Source organism: Cervus canadensis, chromosome 33, assembly GCF_019320065.1.
Source record: "Cervus canadensis isolate Bull #8, Minnesota chromosome 33, ASM1932006v1, whole genome shotgun sequence".
Taxonomy (NCBI): domain Eukaryota; kingdom Metazoa; phylum Chordata; class Mammalia; order Artiodactyla; family Cervidae; genus Cervus; species Cervus canadensis.
The window spans coordinates 9,180,138-9,198,409 of NC_057418.1; positions in this window are offsets into that span (position 1 = coordinate 9,180,138).

The window sequence follows — 18,272 nt, forward strand, 5'->3', positions numbered from 1 at the left end:
GGCTCCTCTGTCCATGGGTTTCTCCAGGCAAGAATACTGGAGTGGGTTGCCATTCCCTCCTCCAGGGGATCTTCCTGACCCAGGGATGGAACCCGGGTCTCTTGCATTGCAGGCAGATTCTTTACCTCTGAGCCACCAGGGAAGCCCCATATATGCTGGATAAACTTCATTAAAAGTTCTAAATTTGTTAGTCATGTTCATATGTGCTTACAGTAAAAATCCAATCATTCAGGTGATAGGGAACAAGCATCAGTTCTTCAGTGACATCAGAGGGTCATTCTGGTGACTACCTTTGGGTGGGTGATGGGTGAGGTGAGGCATGGCTTCACCATGACCACTTTCACTCTTGATTCAGTTCCTGTCCCTGTTACTGATTATTTCCTTGAGCATGCTTCTTTGCCTAACACTTTCCTAGGTGCTACAGAGAATACACACAAAGTATGAGATCTGGTCCCATCTACTAAGAAATTTTAATTTAAGAGAGAAGATCAAACTGTTATGTGACAACAAGGACAGTCTGACTTCCATGGCAGCTGCTCTTCACTTCTCAGTCATTGAGAAGGAATATATTTCACCCAGAGACATGGCTGGCTGGCAGACAGGCTTGCTATAAATACCAGCTATGTTTGGAGCCCAGAAATTCAGTTCGTTGGACCCTTTGGAGCACCTACCTTAGCCTTGATGCTGTAATAACAGGATATCAGATTCTTGAGAATGGATGGGAAGAAATGGTTAAAAAAAAAATTAATTGCTCCCTTTTCACCTTCGAAAATATGATGATGTATTAAAGAAGAAGGAGTATTTAAAATCTCTTTTGATGGGGTAATGTTTAGAGGAAACCATGTTAACACCAAGATTAATGCTTAGAAATTCAGGGATATTGGGTATGTACTTGTAGGAATTTGAGATGTTTACTTATTTGATGTAATTTATTACACATTAGTACTATGTTCATGGGGAATTTGTTCTATTACTTATTACAAATTTCACAAAAAAACTAGTTGCATGGTTAACAGATTATTGTGCCTCATTTGCAAATCTGAGTATGCTTCTGGTACTTTTGTGTATTTAAGTGGTACTTTTGTTTCTAATTCCAGATGCTGGTTTTTGTATGTAGCAAGTATATCCAGTTGTATAATTTTTAAATGTCATCAGCTGAAAGCATGCAAAACTCTGTTTTTTAGCTATAGCTTCTCATTTCTTTCAGTTCTCCTTTCAACTCGTCCCTTGATAATTCCAAGACAATAGCAGGTAGAATATTGAGATTAATATTAATTTTCCTCTTTGCTAATTAATTTCTGTCCCCTCTCTCACTGAATTTGTCCAGAAGTATCAAGAATTCCACTGTTCTTTGTATAAACAATGTTAAAAGCAGACTCAGTCATTAATATTCTAGACAGTTTTTAGTCCATGGGATCATATATATGAAATGTTAAACCTTTCCTACAAGAATTTTTTGGATTTTTTTCATAATTTATTGTCTCAAATTAGTATTTTTTGATAGGTTCATTTGGTGAAAGAAACAATTTTTTCCCTTGTTGTGGTTAATATTTCAGATCTGCTATGGGGATCCATTCTTCAACGTCATCAAAGGAATCCAAGCATTTATATATAATTTTTAAAAATAACTTTTGAGCATTCATCAGGCTATCATTGTGATAGGGGATTTTTTTGTGTGTTGTTATAAGTCTGTTAATTTTAAAGGTCTTTTGCAGAAGCTTGGAAAACCTTAAATGTAGTATGATATACCAGATTTAGTTTATCCAACCAAAAAAACTCCTGAGTTTACTTTATTTGTAAATAAATGTACACTATAATAGATAATATGTTTGCTGTAAACTGCAATGTAAAACCTTGATAAAACTGCACTATACTTCTTGATGTTTATTAAAAGATATATTTTTACAAAAAAATTCAATCATCCAGATGTTTATAATATAGAAACTGAAAGTTAATCACCAGTCATAGTCTTTTATACATTCTTCCAGACTTTGTTTCATGTATACTAAACATATTAATTATAAAAACAACGTCATACTATAGATTTTTTTTACTGCTATATTGGTTTTGTGTTTAGCATGTATTATTCTTGCCTGGAGAATTCCATGGACAAAGGAGACTGGCAGCCTACATACAATCTATGGGATTGCAAAGAGTCGACAGGACTGAGTGAGTAACACACACGACACGCATGCATATTCCAGAGGCTTTTTACGGCAGTAATACGTATCTATTGCATTCATTTTGCTGGGTTTTTAAAATTGAGAGAAATTTCGTGGAAGTCTTTCACATTACTATTAGGTTTATTCCTCAGTATTTCATATAATTTTAGTGCCATTTTTAATGCAGTAAATTCTCTTAGTGTATTTTCTTGATTGCGTGTTTTTCTGCCTTTTCTCCTTCTAAGTCTCCTTTGTTAGTTTTTGCTTATCTTCTTTCGCTCTTGTATTGGTACGTCCTAGACGAACCTCTTAGCCCTCTTCTCTATACTTACCCCGTTGGTGATTTCTTTCAGTCTATCCCATGGTCATAGAGACTACTCCCAAAGGTATCTCCCCAGCCCATTCTTCTCTTCTGAACTTCAGACTCATCATGTCCAAATTCATCCTAGACATCTCCATTTAGATGTCTAATCGGCATCTCAGATTTATCTTTTCTGACACTGAACTCCTAATCTTCTGCCTCCCTAGACTTGACAATTTCTCCATCTACACAAGGGCAACTCCATTTTTTTCTAGTTACTCAAGCTGAACACCAAATACCAAAGGTAATCTTTGACCTTTCTCCTTGTCTTTATACTCCATATGCATTCTATCAGTTTAGTTTAGATTTAAACCCAAAACACATGCTTAAAAGGCTATATTTATAATTCAGAGGGGAGATTTTTTTTTTTCTACCCAGAATCTAGCTAAAGCATTCAAGCCTCGTCTCCCCTTTGCTAATGTACTTTTTGAGGATTCCAGGTTTGGGTGTTTTTGTTTTTTTTTTTAACAAAGATTTTGGTTCCTGCACTGAACAAGGCCTCATCTCGTGTCTTGGGAAGCCATCTCATTCTCAGACTACGTTCAGGGCATCAGCAAATGCTTCAAGGGTAACTTTGTCTTCAGTGCCTGCTTACCACACTTGTTTCAGTTCTCTCTTCTCTCTGAGTCCTTGAAAATTTCATTTGCTTTTCAGTGAGTTCAACAATGCAATTTAGTTAAGCATTTCTCGCTGATTTTCACAATTTTTTTTTTCCACATAGTATCTCTTTGACATATTTGGTAAAAAAGGAGTTCCTCCTCCTTCAATTCTTAATACACATTGCAGGGAATTTTATGAGTTAATACTATTTACCTTGTAAAACTGATTGTCATTCAAGTTTAGCAGATGACTTACTGAAGTAACTGAGCTTACTTTATAAACTTTCTGTGTGGTGACATGCTAAGAAAATTTGATGAACATGCACATATGGGTTAGATCAGAATTCAGTGAACTTCCCACAGAGTATAAAGCTATTTATAGATTTGTCTGCATATGAATACTCTTTTATTAGGAAGATGTTTTGATTTGGGTCTAAGAGGGCCCCATGAAAAACAAACTGCTGCAGAGACTAAGGAAAGAATTAAAAAAATAAAAACTAAAAAAATCAACATACTCAATCCAGGTCTCTATAGCAGTGAACACTAGATGGCAGCAAATAGGTGTCTATTATATCATTCGCTGTTTCAGTTAAGTCCTGCCTGACTGGTGACCCTATGGACTCTGGCCGGCCAGAATCCTCTGTCCATGGGATTCTCCAGATAAGAATGCTCAAGTGGCTTGCCATTTCCTTCTCCAGGGGATCTTCCCAACCCAGGGATCAAACCCATGTCTCCTGCTTGGCAGATGAATTCTTTACCACTGAACCACCGGGGAAGTCCCAGATTATATTATTACCCATGCCTAAAAGATCCCAATTTAAAAACTGTATAAGGCCTTATACACCCATTTGTTAATCAAAAAAACTCAATTTGCTGATGTTTAATCTACTACTAGTTTGAATTTATGAGTTGATGAGATGCATTTAACACTAGGGCTGAAAATATACTTTCTGGATTAATAAATATAGTAAAGAATGGTGCTTATATCACTGGAGTCTGTTTAGCAGCACTTACAAGAGTCCAGAGCCCTTCCTGTCATTAAAGATCACTCTCTAAGCTTGTCTTTCATCTGTGACCACAGGCCCTCTGGTGGGATAAAAGGCACATTTTGGATACTCATTCCACCGCCTGAGTTATAAGACCTTTAGTGGTTGCTAATGCTTAAGTTTTTTATCTTATTGTTCAAAAGGTGTCCATTTACTAGATTGAAAACTAGCTTCATCTCTCTTATGAAGTGTGAAAATAGGGGCTTCCCAAGTCCTGCTATGACTAATCGCAGGCCGCCTCTGAGGGCCTAAGGTCAGATACCTCTACCGCAAGTGAGAAGGGACTTTCCTTGTTTTCAGATATAAGATTATCTTGGTACACTTCACATATAACATTTTAAATATGTATTTTTTTGTGTATAACATAGCTTCATGATCCTATTTTTCTCTCTTTACTAAAATAATTTATAATTTTATGTATAGGAGAGCAAAATTTGCCATCCCAAAATGTCTTTGGCTTGGGGATTACTTCAAGCTGAAAACAATCAAGGCCCAAAAGACTCAGGAAGAACTTTTTGACTTTCCCCTAACTGCCTAAAAAAATTTAGATGGAAGGCCTGTCCCAGCGATCACCAGGCATATCTGCCAAGAGTGTGGACTTGTGTGGTAGGGAGACTCAGGCGGGACTTAGAGATCAGAGAATACTCTGTGTCCCATGTATACCAAACATTTGCTTTTCCATCTCCTTGTCGATTGCCTTCCTCCTCTTTGAATTCCCAAAACACTGTCCCCAACATCCTGTTTTGTCTTTAGCTGAAGATGTTATTTAAAGTGAGGGCTTTAGCCATTTTAGTAAGTTATTCTGTTTTCCTGAGTCTCTCCGTGCATAAATGTTATTAAACTTTGGTTTGATTTTGTCCTCTTAATCTATCTCATATCAATTTAATTCTTGGACCAGGAAGCAGAACCTAGAAGAATAGAGGAAAATTTCTTTCCTCCCACTTTATTATTAGAGTGTTAATAGCACAGAAAGACTTAACAAAGGGAGATGACAAATCCCTGGTTCACCACTTCCTTCCCAAAGTGCTGCCCTTGAAAGTAAACTACTTAAAAGTTTTCTGTGTTTTTTTTTTCCCCAAGCGATTACTTCTCTATGTCTTATCACCATTTCTTAATTTGACAGTTTTAAACACTGCCTTAATCTACTGCTAAGAGAGACAGTTTAACTCGTTTGCATCACCTTCTCCTTTCCTTAGCCATCTCTTCGCAATATGTCATACAAGACAATAGAGTATAACAGATTAGACACCCTGGAATTCTACTTCTGCAGTTTACAAACTGTGACCTTAGGCAAGTCACTCAGTCTCTCTGCATCTTTTTCCTCATCTGTAAAATGGAGAAAATAGGAGTTCGTTCCTAAGAATGACTATTAGGAGAATAAATGGACCAATACATATAAAGCACTAAGAAAGTATTACTATTATTATATTTAATTTCTTTTTCTGTTACCTTTGTGAATTTAAATAGTATGCATGTTCCTTTTGGTCACGCTGCGGCTTATGGGATCTTTGTTCCCTGAAGCACGGATCGAACCAAGCTGAAAGTGAAAGTGTTAATCACCCAGTCCTATCGGGCTCTGCGACCCCATGCCACCCACCAGGCTCCTCTGTCCCTAGAACTCTCCAGGCAAGAGTACTGGAGTGGGTGGCCATTTCCTTCTCCGGGGGTCTTCCTGACTCAGGGATCAAACCCCCGTCTCCTACACTGCAGGCAGATTCTTTACCATCTGAACCACCAGGGAAGCTGAAAGGGTGGAGTCTGGAGTCCCAATTACTGGACTTCCAGGGAGTTCCCCATATTCCTTTATTTTTGCTCAGCTATGTTTTGTATATGTTGTTACCACATCTTTTAGGATGAAGATACTGGCAACCTTACACTTCCCTTTCACCCCCTACCCTCAACTCAACCCCCCCGCCCCCCCCCCACACACACACCTCAGTGTCACTTCCCATATTTTCCATCTTTAAACTGGATGTTCTGTTTTCTGGGAAATTTTCTCAATTTTATTGTCTAATCATGTATTGAAAATTTTACTTTAGCCATTCTGAGAGTTTTACCTGATCTCTAGTGTTTATTTTTATAGGATTTTAAAGATTCAAAACCTTACTAACTGTTGTGTTACTAAGGGTGTGGTCAGGGGACAAAAATGACCACACCAGGAATTTGATTTAAGAAAATAACTGTGAACTAAGTAAACTGTGAACTAAGTAAAAGATACATTCACTACTGAGAGGAGTAATAGAGAACTCTAAGGTATACAGAAGTTGTAAGTGCAGAGAGCACCTACTGCTCCAAAGTTGAAGGAATAGTGAATGAAGAAGGAGCCTGGAACCTACGGAGGAGGAGGTCCAGAGGCGGAATTTCAGACCTGTGAGGAGGAGGTGTGGTTGCCAGAGTGGCACACAGCAGGACCTTAGAGGAGTAAAAGAACAGAGAACAAAAAACACCTTCCCGCCCGTCCTTACAGCGCCCTCTATCGGCAGAGCCTACATCTAGCACGCCTCAGTTAGTTCAGTCGCTCAGCCCTGTCTGACTCTTCGCCACCTTATGGACTGCAGCACACCAGGCTTCCCTGTCCATCACCACCTCGCTGAACTTGCTGAAACTCATGTCCCTTGAGTCGGTGATGCCATCCAACCATCTCATCCTCTATCTTCCGCTTCTCGTCCTGCATTCAATCTTTCCCAGCATCAGGGTCTTTTCCAATGAGTCAGTTCTTCGCATCAGGTGGCCAAAGCATTGGAGCTTCAGCTTCAGCATCAGTCTTTCCAATGAATATTCAGGACTGATTTCCTTTAGGATGGACTGGTTGGATCTCCTTGCAGTCCAAGGGACTCTCAAGAGTCTTCTCCAACACCACAGCTCAAAAGCATCAATTCTTTGGCGCTTAGCTTTCTTTATAGTCCAACTCTCACATCCATACATGACTAGTGGAAAAACCATAGCTTTGACTAGGTGGACCTTTGTCGGCAAAGTAATGTCTCTGCTTTTCAATATGCTGTCTAGGTTGGTCATAGCTTTTCTTCCAAGGAGCAAGCATCTTTTAATTTCATGGCTGCAGTTACCATCTGCAGTGATTTTGGAGCCCCCCAAAGTAAAGTCTGTCACTGTTTCCATTGTTTCCCCATCTATTTGCCATAAAGTGATGGGATGGATGCCATCATCTTAGTTTTTTGAATGTTGAGTTTTAAGCCAAGGCTTCCCTAGTAGCTCAATTGGTAAAGAATCTACCTGCAATACAGGAAACCCCGGTTCGATTCCTGGGTAAGGAAGTTCCCCTGCAGAAGGGATAGGCTACCCACTCCAGTACTTTTGGGCTTCCCTTGTGGCTGAACTGGTAAAGAATCCACCTGCAGTGAGGGAGACCTGGGTTCAAACTTGGGTTGGGAAGATCCCCTGGAGAAGGACTTGTATGTACAAAAAGTTAAATCCTAAAAATGTTCCAGCAAGTGAGCCGTGCTCAAATGTTGACATAGTTTGGAGCTGAGAGACAATGAATTAATAATGACACAATTATTTCTAAATATATTCTATAAATAGCCTGCCTTCATTTTTTTTTTTTTTAAGTCCTTTCATGTTACTTGAATTATTTAAATTTCATTGTGGACTTTCTACCTCTGTTTACTTCTTCCCTCTCTTTAATTCTAGAATCTTTAAAAATGGCTAGTGTACTGTCGCTCTTTGTTCAGTTCAGTTCAGTTGCTCAGTTGTGTCCAGCTCTTTGCGACCCCATGGACCACAGCACGCCAGGCCTCCTTGTCTATCACCAACTCCCAGAGCTTACTCAAACTCATGTCCATCGAGCCAGTGATGCCATCCAACCATCTCATCCTCTGTCGTCCCCTTCTCCTCCTGCCTTCAATCTTTCCCAACATCAGGGTCTTTTTAAATGAGTCAGCTCTTCGCATCAGGTGGCCAGAGTATTGGAGTTTCAGCTTCAACATCAGTCTGTCCAATGAACACTCAGGACTCATCTCCTTTGGATGGACTGATTGGATCTCCTTGCAGTCGAAGGGACTCTCAAGAGTCTTCTCCAACACCACAGTTCAAAAGCATCAATTCTTCTGTGTTCAGCTTTCTTTATAGTCCAATTCTCACATCCATACGTGACTACTGGGAAAACCATAGCCTTGACTAGACAGACATTTGTTGGCAAAGTAATGTCTCTACTTTTTAATATGCTGCCTAGGTTGGTCATAACTTTTTTTCCAAGGAGTAAGTGTCTTTTAATTTCATGGCTGCAGTCACCATCTGCAGTGATTTTGGGGCTTCCCAAAATAAAGTCGGCCGCTGTTTCCCCATCTATTTGCCATGAAGTGATGGGACTAGATGCCATGATCTTAGTTTTCTGAATGTTAAGCTTTAAGCCAACTTTTTCACTCTCCTCTTTCACTTTCATCAAGAGGCTCTTTAGGTCTTCTTCACTTTCTGCCATAAGGGTGGTGTCATCTGCATATCTGAGGTTATTGATATTTCTCCCTGAATTATTGATTCCAGCTTGTGCTTCATCCAGCCCAGTGTTTCTCATGATGTACTCTGCATATAAGTTAAATAAGCAAGGTGACAATATACAGGCTTGACATACTCCTTTCCTATTTGGAACCAGTCTGTTGTTCCATGTCCAGTTCTCACTGTTGCTACCTGACCTGCATACAGATTTCTCAAGAGGCAGGTCAGGTGGTCTGGTATTCCCATCTCTTTCAGAATTTTCCACAGTTTATTGTGATCCACACAGTCAAAGGCTTTGGCATAGTCAAGCAGAAATTTATGTTTTTCTGGAACTCTCTTACTTTTTTGATGATCCAGCAGATGTTGGCAATTTGATCTCTGGTTCCTCTGCCTTTTCTAAAACCAGCTTGAACATCTGCAAGTTCACGGTTAACGTATTGCTGAGACCTGGCTTGGAGAATTTCAAGCATTACTTCCCTAGCGTGTGAGATAAATGCAATTGTGTGGTAGTTTGAGCATTCTTTGGCATTGCCTTTCTTTGGAATTGGAATGAAAACTGACCTTTTCCAGTCCTGTGGCCACTGCTGAGTTTTCCAAATTTGCTGGCATATTGAGTGCAGCACTTTCACAGCATCATCTTTTAGGATTTGAAATAACTCAACTGGAATTCCATCACCTCTGCTAGCTTTGTAGTGATGCTTCCTAAGGCCCACTTGACTTCACATGCCAGGATGTCTGGCTCTAGGTGAGTGATCACACCATTGTGATTATCTAGGTCATGAAGATCTTTTTTTGTACAGTTCTTCTGTGTATTCTTGCCACCTCTTCTTAATATCTTCTGCTTCTGTTAGGTTCTTATCATTTCTGTCCTTTATTGAACCCGTCTTTGCATAAAAAGTTCCCTTGGTATCTCTAATTTTCTTGAAGAGATCTCTAATCTTTCATATTCTATTGCTTTCCTCTATTTCTTTGCACTGTTCACTGAGGAAGGCTTTCTTATCTCTCCTTGCTATTTTTTTGAACTCAGCATTCAAATGGGTATATCTTTCCTTTTCTCCTTTGCCTTTGGCTTCTCTTCTTTTCACAGCTATTTGTAAGGCCTCCTCAGACAGCCATTTTGCTTTTTTTGCATTTCTTTTTCTTGGAGATGGTCTTGATCCCTGTCTCCTGTACAATGTCATGAACCTCCATCCATAGTTCATCAGGCACTCTATCAGATCTAGGCCCTTTAATCTATTTGTCACTTCCACTGTATAATCGTAAGGGATTTGATTTAGGTCATACCTGAATGGTCTAGTGGTTTTCCCTACTTTCTTCAATTTCAGTCTGAGTTTGGCAATAAGGAGTTCATGATCTAAGCCACAGTCAGCTCCTAGTCTTGTTTTTGCTGACTGTATAGAGCTTCTCCATCTTTGGCTGCAAAGAATATAATTAATCTGATTTCAGTGTTGGCCATCCGATGATGTCCACATGTCGAGTCTTCTCTTTTGTTGAAATCTGAAGTGTAAATAAAACGTTCATATCATATGAATGTAGATCTTTACCCCTTTCTCTCAAGCTTCTATTACTGAGAATAGTCTGTTAGATGACTTGGAGTCATTTACTAGAAATTGTATGCTCATGTTCTAGAGTAGACAAATATAAGTTTGAAATACATTTGTATAGAAGTGATCTATCCTTGGGAATATTCTGTTGGCCAAAATGTTCATTTGGGTTTTTCCTTAAGATGCTATGGAATAACTTGAATGAACTTTTTGGCCAACCCAATACTTAATCGAAATATAGAAAAGCTTAATCATCTGTTAAATGAGATAACAATAATTACTAATGTGTTAGCAATAATTGCTAACATTTTTTAATGTGTTTCATATAGTAACCAATTAATCCTCACAGTACAATGAAGTAGGTCCTGGATTATAGATAAGAAAACTAAGGTATAGAGAAGCTGAACAATTTGCTATGATGGCTAATGATGGATGGAGACACCATGTTTGAACTTAGGAAGTAAAATTTCAGAACCTGGATTCACAGTGTCAGTGTCCAACAAATAGAGTTTTATAAATGTTAACTTTTTTGTTATTATACTAGTGATTGTCCATTTTACCTACTAAATATCTATTCCATTCTCTCTGTATCCACTCATCATGTCTTACCTGCATGATGAAGAAGCCTTTGGGAGCAGAATGTCTCATCCTTCTTTAATCAATATCCTCCTTATGGTTTTTCAAAGCACTTGAACATGCCACTTTCCTGTTCTGCATTTTCCAGTGGCATGCCTCAACCACTTGATGTGCAGGACCTTCAGCGAGCCTTCTGGACCACATCATCCCTCCCCCATCCCCTCCCCTGAAACATTATGCTTTATGTCGTTCCTCGGTGATGTTAGTTTTTTTTATATTTAAAGGAGGAACATACCACACGCTCTCATAATTTTTCATACTGTTTGCTCTGGCTGGGATGCTTATTGCCTACCTTGTCCACCTGTTAAAAGTGAGTCAAAAGGTAAAAATTTCCAGTTACAAAATAAATAAGTCCTGTGTATTAATGTATAGCATGATGACTATGGTTAATAATAATATATTGCATATATGAAAGTTGCCAAGAAGAGTAGATCTTAAAAGTCCTCATAATCATAAGAAAAAAGTTCTTGTAACTGTGTATGATGACAGAAGGCTTTCCAGGTATCTCAGTGGTAAAAAATCCACCTGCCAATGTAGGAGATGTGGGTTCAGTACCTAGGTTGGGACCCCATGGACTGCAGCATGCCAGGCCTCCCTGTCTATTATCAACCCCCAGAGTTTACCCAACCTCATATCCATCGAGTTGGAGATGCCATCCAACCATCTCATCCTCTGTTGGCCCCTTCTCCTCCTGCCCTCAATCGTTCCCAGCATCAGGGTCTTTTCAAATGAGTCAGCTCTTCAAATCAGGTGGCCAATGTATTGGAGTTTCAGCTTCAACATCAGTCTGTCCAGTGAGCACTCAGGACTCATCTCCTTTAGGATGGACTGGTTCACAGTTCTAGAGTCTGGAAAGTCCAAGATCAAGGTGCTGACCGATTTGATATCTGGTGAGGTTCCACTTCCTGGTTGCTATTTTCTTTCTGTGTCCACACATGACAGAGGGGGTAAGGGAGCTCTCTGGAGCCTCCTTAAAAGGGCACTAACCCATTCATGATTTTTTTATCTTCATGACCTAATCACCCCAAAGGCCCAATCTCCAAATACTGTCACCTTGGGCATTAAGATTTAACATATGTATATTGGAGTCGGGGGAGGCAGGGATGCCGACATTCAGCCTCTAGCAAGTACTTTGAGGGTAATGATGGTGGCTGTTCATCTTTATGTTTCCACTATCTGTCACATGCTCTATAGACAACAGGCACTAACTAATTCTATCTTGACTGAATTTTGTTCTTTCTGTATCACTCAGAAAATGTCAAAGCCTCTGTTAAAATTCTTAAAAACTCAAAACCTCCTTACCACTAGTTTTTATTTTAATCTTTACTTCTTAGAAATTCAAGAACTTTAATTTCTTAAACTTGAAATTTTCTTGGAAAAAACACAACTGAGTTTACTAATAAACACTGATCCCTAATTACTGAACTCATTCTACTGGAAGAAAGTGTTGGTTAAACTGACTTAAACCCACTGGGAACTTGGCTGGGAGTAATGAGAGAGATGTGGGTGCTCTGGGCTAACTACTAGTCTAATGTATGCTGGACACGGTTGTTGCCCTGGAATGATCACCACATTCTGTCTTTGCTCTCTGAGTCATAGCTACTCATTTCTTTTCTCTGGAGATTTGGGCATCTGAATCTTCCTCCCATGGCCCTTCTTCACACTATTTATACAGTTAAACTGTTTATGCCCAACCTCTAGTTTTCTTGTAGTAACTCCAGTTACTCTTACAGAATTGAGGCCCAGTTGTGTTCTTTCTGGCCTCTTTTCTGAGAAGCTACAGCAATTATTCTAATCTTATACTAGCTGCAGAGGCCCTGACTTTCATGGTCAGATTATCTAGAAAATAAACTTCAAATTTCATGCATTGGTTATATCTTAGAATAAAGGACATGTGCATGTGTGTGTTTTCTGCCCAACACCTCTCCCTTCTTATTTTGCTGAAAATACATTGATTTTCTTATGGAAAAGAATGCCTCTCCCATTGCATGTGCTTTTGGAGGGGATGTCAGTGAAAAAACTTTACCCTTTTAAGGTCAAGACATGAACACTTGAACTAAGCAAGGACAATCAGACTTCTCTCTGGAAATTAAATCTTGAATGGAGTAACACAGTTGCTGATGATTAGACTGATGGCTATGCTCCAAAGAGACAATTCATTAATTCTGACTGCTGGATTATTGGAATTGTCCTGTTTCCTGTAGTGTTCTCACCAGTGCTCGATTGTTCAGCTTTTTATTCCATTCTATGAATGACTTCATGCTTCCCTGGTGGCTCGGCAGAATCCTCCTGCCAGTGCAGGAGACACAGGTATGATCCCTGGGTCAGGAAGATCCCCTGGAGAAGGAAATGGCAACCCACTCCAGTATTCTTGCCTGGGAAATCCCAAGGAGAGAGGAGCCTGGTGGTGGGCTACATTCCATGGAGTCTCAAAGAGTTAGACAGACCTTAGCAACTGAAGAGCAACAACAAATGAGTGAAAAGTCACTCAGTCGTGTCCGACTCTTTGGACCCCATGGACTATACAGTCCATGGAATTCTCCAGGCCAGAATACTGGAGTGGATAGCCTTTCCCTTCTCCAGGGGATCTTCCCAACCCAGGGATTGAACCCAGGTCTTCCGCATTGCAGACAGATTCTTTACCAGCTGAGCCACTAGGGAAGCCCCACATACCTTTGTAATAAATCATTTTTGTGTGTCCTTAAATCAGACAGAATTGGTTTACATACCAAGGCTCAAACTGACAAATGCAAACTCTTGTTGCATTATTCTTGTTGCACTGTTCTTCCCAGAAACTGAGACCCAGTGTTGGAGTCCCAATGTCAACTATGCTGAAAGACCAATGCCAAAACAATTGGGTTTTTCAATAGTTTCCCAGTCTTCCCATGACTGGGAACTGATGTAACTGATAGATCCCATGCTTTGTTCCATTGAGCTAGATTTCTATGTGGTCAGCCCTTGTGTTGATGATAGATCTTCATCATTCTTCATATGAATTCAGTATGTCCAACCTTGTCCCACCTACTTCCATTATCTGAACAAACTTTTTCTTCTAAGCTTTACTGAGGTATAACTTATGAATCATAAGATACACCTATTCTAAGTATGTGGTTCAATGGTATGTATACATTGTGTAATGATCACTATAATCCAGTTTTAGATCTTATGCCCGTCTTGATATATTTTCCATGGCACACTCATGGATCCTAACACCCTGTACTTCATAGACCATAGCAACACCAGACTTAGGCACATTGCAATCAGTCCTAGCAATCTGCTGGTGCCCTCAGAAATAATGTAAGGGGAAAGAGGCTGTGTGGTAGATTCAGAGGCAATTATGTTGGAGCAATGCTGAGAGTCAAATAGAAAAAAACACTAGAAACCCCAAATGGGATCCAAATAATAGGAATCAGCAAGAAAGATAAGGTAACAGGAAATAGGCCATATGGAAGAAATGTCATGTGCTCCGATTTACTGCTGCTGGACAAACTTGGCTGCTTTTAATGGGTGTGGCATACATCTGTTCGATGATGCCATCTGTTGCCTGGTACCCCCGATGTTTCAACCTCCCTTAATATGAATTTTTAACAAATGGGATTGAAAATATTAAGATATATAAGATTAGCCTTGGGACTAAGGTTGAAAAGTTTTTATTCTTACTCCTTCCCCACTCATTTTAATGTGAACCTATATGTGAGAAAAGTAGGTAATTTATATAAATAAAGTAATGATGATACTTTTTTCTAGCTCATAGTATGTCACTTAAAAAATTATCTCCTGGCCCCGTCTCGAACTTATGGATGAATGGCCCTATATAGGAGTATCAGTAAATTCAGTTTGCAGATTTCTTAGATTGACTATAGAGGACTGATATTGATCATAAGATCTGATATTGAAACAGAACAACTGAAGTGAACTTGGGAGGGAATAAAACTTTTAATTTTTCCCTTCCCTAGTAGTCTTTGCCATCAGAGATCATCTCTTCAAGGTGGCATAAAGTTGGATGGCCAGCCCGGCCTTCCTGTTGCTTTTGAACATGGAGTTCTGAGTTTGATTTTCAGCAATTTCAGCCCTGTGGCTACAGGAGATAAGGGTCACCTTCAGGGCACACATAGAAGCTTTCAGGTCTTTGCATGGCACTTAATATTTGTTTAATTTATTCTTTAATTTGACAAATACTTGTTGAATGCTAACCATGTGCCAGCTAGGCTCATGGCTTACTTCAGTGAACAAAAAGGCAAAGGTACTTTTTGTAGCTCTAATGTTCTAGTATATAAATGAGTCTCCAATTTTAATACAGTTTTGGATTGATTTAAATATATTCCAAAATAAATAATTAATGACAGCCCCTGCATGTTGCTGCTGCTGCTTAGTCGCTTCAATTGTATCCAAAACTGTGTGACCCCATGAACTGTAGCTCACCAGGCTCCTCTGTGCATGGGATTCTCCAGCAAGAATACTGGAGTGGGTTGCCATGACCTCCTCCAGGGGATCTTCCCGACCCAGGGATCGAACCCAGGTCTCCTGCATTGCAGGCAGACTCTTTATTGCTGAGCCACCAGGGAAGACCGACAGCCCCTATGTAGCTATGCCCCACAAGCAGCTACTACATGACATCAACCTATAGACACAACACCATCAAGTTGTTACTCAGATGAGACTCAAGCTTGGCAGGATGTCAGGAGTTCCATTCCTATCAGTAAACAATGTCTGGAACTCATCTGTCTTCCTAAGCCTGCTGTTGAGTGAACCCGCGTAAGCATCTATGTGGCCACCAGTAGTAAGCTCGTTGGTCCTGACTCCAGCCCCGCTGTGTACCTAGACTCTTGCCTCTGTTCTGCATTTGCACTTCGTTTTTTGCTGGTAATGGATTGCAGCCCTGAACCCTGGCCAAATCGTCTGGGCCTCAGAACCTCACTCGTCTTGCCAGCTCTTTCTCTCTGGGGGATCTGGATGATATCCTGATGTTCTCCTCTCTGCCGCCCACTGGCTGAGGCCGTCTTACGAGCCAGATATCCCCTTCCTCTGCAAACATAAAACTGTCATCCGTTGGATAATAACGTTTCCCACATAACCATTCTCCAGTGCCATGCTCCCCCTCAGCTCCCCCTCAGGAGATGATGACTATCAGCATTCATCTGGACTGGACTCAAGTTTTTGAGTCCCCTTAGAAGCTGAAATTGAGGGGAGCTTTGTCCATCATGCTGGCCCTGCCTCCACAGTCTTGGCTTACTCCTATCTCTCCTACAGGTCTGCAGCTGGGGTTCTCTTCTGAATCTGCTGCCAAGGCTAGTCGGATCACAACACAAAAGCGTAAGAATTCTCAGCAGCCTGTGGAGTCTGCTTTTCTAAACAGTTCTTTGTATTTTAATATATCTTAATCATAGTTATCAATACTGTTTTATACTTTCTGTAGCAGACTAGCCCTTCTACACAATATGATTTTCAAAAAATGTCTAAAAATTCAGATGCCACACCAAACGTTTATACTTTTGTGCAAGCAGTATGGTCCTATTCCAGCATGCCCATGAGTGATCAGTGTTTCTTCTAATTTCAACAGTGATACATATTTATTAATCCTCCACTATGTTTATGGCACCATGCCAGATGCTGCTATAACTATTTTTCCTTTCCAGGAAAAATAGATTCAAATATGGAATAAGAAGCCCAAACTCATTCAACTGGGCTGACTTTGTTCCTTAAAAACTCAACATGCCATAGCTATGTGCTTAAATCTGAATAAAACAAGATGATGAAATGAAACATTATTTTTTGGGAGCCTGGTGGGCTACAGTCCATGGGATCACAAAGAGATGGACACGACTGAGCGACTAACGCAGCATATTACTGTATGAATAAATAGCCAAAATGAAAACTGTCTCTAAAAACCATAGCATATATATATGAAGACTGTATAAGTTACACATTCCTCTGCTATTTTGTGACATGGTCAATTCAGAGTGTCTTACCATTAATCTTGAAGACATTTAAAAATGCTCACTTTTCCTTTGAAAGTATATGAGTTTGACTTGCAACAAAAATCTCATAATATTTTACTTCTTTTTGATGTACTCTGTCAAATGATGTCTAGAATAAGTCAACTTTAACTTTTTTAATTAAAAATAAATTAATTAAAAAATATTGTTCCAGAGTTTTTAGCAGTTTTAACACATATTTACATTTTATAATGCTTCTGTTTAGTCGCTAAGTTGTGTCCAACTCTTTGTGACCCCATGGACTGTAGCCCACCAGACTCCTTTGTTCATGGGATTTCTCAGGCAAGAATGCTGGAGTGGGCTGCCATTTCCCTCCCACATGTTCTAATACTCTTACTATAATAAAGATAAATGAAGAGACAACATTTTTGTGTGTGTATAGGATTAAAACCAGGCCAATCGTTTCACTGTCAAACTTCTTTCAGAAGGCTTCTAATGGTGAATTTTAATTACATGCTTGAATAATTAGGACTTTTGGGTTTCTGTTTCTTAGATACTTCATTAGTGGAAAACAGATTGAAATGTGGGATAAACCAGAAAACAGATAAATCTCTTTAATGGTTTTACGTATTTATGTGATGATACCTGAATTAGAAATATCAATCTTTTGATTCTGTACTTTAAATGTTACATCTGTGAATATAAAAACCTACAAGACTTACTTTCTAGGAAAAATATCTTGTTAAAGTACTAATAAGTGATCCATGTTTTATATAATTATTATACTATTCCAATGTGTTTACTACAGTATTTTGCTCTGTAAGACTTTCTGACCCAAACAGTTATGGTTAAAGACACTATTATAAATCAAAGCATAGTTGCCTTGTAGAAGAAGGCATTTGATCTTGAATAGTGCCAGAAGCAAGTATATGAAAAATAGTATTACATAATTGATATTTCTGCAGATTAATGAGCTAAACTTTCATGATTAAAGATAATTTCCACAGATCAGCAAAGATTCCTAGTTTCATTAATGATTCTCCCTTTTTAGTGAAAGCTTTGCTTTCCCCATAATTCAGTGGGGAAAGCTACTCATTCCCATATGGTCACAATTTACTCAATAATGTTAATTAGTAATAATTTTCTTGTTTGTTGAAGCATGTACTGTGAAGTTGAGATGCAGATTAGTTTTTGTCCAGTCAGACTATTAATAATTGGTGACATAAGAATGGGTCTTGATTATCAATTATCAGAGATAATACTACCAAATGTTTTATTGACTTTATGTAAAACAAACTTCATGAAAGTTAATTAAGTCAAATAATACTTTAATAGGAACTGAAGCACTAAAGTTGATTGGCACTTACTTAGGTTCTTGCTATATGTTTGGTATTTTGCTAAAAAGCACATTATATTTTTTATATTTTGTTTAATTCTCACTGTGAAGTATGTGCTGTTGTTATCCTTGTTTTAACGTTGCTGAAGCTTTTGCTGTGAGGAAAAGTAGCATGTTTAAGGACAAGCAGCTACCAGGTGGGG